Here is a 1,419-nt window from a genome sequence, read left to right as displayed (position 1 = left end):
GTTGCTCCAAATTGCTTCCCTCCCTCAGGCACATGTTTCTTCTTAACGAACCATCCCTGCCTCTGGTATACTCATGCATCTCTGCTCAATCCTTTGTTTTGGGACCCAAGAACCTGGAACTCTGCCAAGGTGTCACTGAACCCCAACACAAGCTGATGTTGGAGGAATGCTCTTATTTTTCCCTTCCTGAAACATCCCACAAATGCCCTGAGCATTAGCATGCTGTGGGCGTTAAAGGAGTTAGTCAGTGTCTATTACAAGTTAGTACACATGATGCGGGTGATTAGCTGGGGTTAGAAATGGAATTAGCTATCTGTCTCTAGAGGCCTTGCAGGTGTGGCTGCTGTGTCACCTGTGTGTGAGTAGGTGGCAGAGAGGAGAGAGGCTCTGTCTAAGCTCAGTGCTCTGACCTATGAACATCTGGATACAAACATCTGGATGATTAGTAGCCCAGAGTGGGGAGCAAGCCAGAGGCTAGAAGAACCCCACAGGCCTTGGGCAGGAGTGAGTCCAAGACAGGTGACCCTCACAAAGGAGCCACCAGGGTGGCTGGGCAAGGAGCAAGCCTAAGACAACCACCAGACCAGCGCCACGGGGCCTGGGCAGAGAGCGAGCCTGAGATAACCACAGACCTGAGGGAGCAGCCCATGCCGGAGATGACCCCTGCCCAGTGCCATAATGCACAAGCAGGGCACAGTCTCCTGAGACCACTGAGATGAACAGCTCTCTTGGGACCCCAGGAACCACTAAGAGGAGCAAGTAAGTGGTGGAGAAATGAATCAGAAGGCTGTGGGCATACTGAAGACAGGCAGAACTGGAGACTTGGGTAGTGAGGAACAGACTGATGTGAGTAGCCGGTGATGCCACCTGGGACCATGGGGGGGGGTGCTGGCCTGTGCTGTCACGTCTGGGTCCATGGCCCTGCGGCAGCAGAGGTTTGTTACCACCGAAGGCCAGGCAGACATCCATGGTCTGGGTTGCTGCCCTAGACATGTTGACATCTGAGGGCTGTGTATAACTGGCCCCACCCCTTACCTCAGCAACGTGGGAGAGCTGACCCTGGGGTCCTGAGGGCTGACCCAGCCTCTAGCCACCTGCAGCTTGTGGGAAAGCGGCTGGAACGTTAGGGGGGTTGCAGGTGAGCCAACCCTACCTTCATCTCTTCACAGTGGCAGAGACAAGAGAGAGATGCCCTCCCTGATCCATATCCCTTGCCAGCGACAGCAGTCAGGAGAGCTGGCTCTGGGGTCAAGAGAGCAGGGGAGCAGGCCCTGTACCTTGCCTGGCCCCCTGGATGTAGGTGGTTGCAGGTGAGCTGGCTCCAAGGCTGTGAGCACAGGAGAGCTGGCCCTGCCTTTTATCTGCTGTGCAAAGAAGAGAGAAAAATGTCCTTCTCCCTTCCTACATCCCTCAACACAT

General features: G+C 55.2%; 1 non-coding gene across 1 annotated transcript; it reads left to right on the top strand.

Annotated features, from left to right (window-relative positions):
* Positions 1-312: 312 nt before the first annotated feature.
* LOC129690569 (small nucleolar RNA SNORA17) lies at positions 313-443 on the top strand. The gene has a single exon (XR_008722322.1). It is a non-coding gene; the product is annotated as a small nucleolar RNA SNORA17 (small nucleolar RNA).
* Positions 444-1,419: the final 976 nt, after the last annotated feature.

This window comes from Psammomys obesus, unplaced genomic scaffold (genome assembly GCF_907164565.1).
Source record: "Psammomys obesus unplaced genomic scaffold, mPsaObe1.curated_primary_1811, whole genome shotgun sequence".
NCBI classification, from domain to species: domain Eukaryota; kingdom Metazoa; phylum Chordata; class Mammalia; order Rodentia; family Muridae; genus Psammomys; species Psammomys obesus.
The sequence above is the reverse complement of the archived record's forward strand: the minus strand, read 5'-3'. Positions and strand labels throughout refer to the sequence as shown.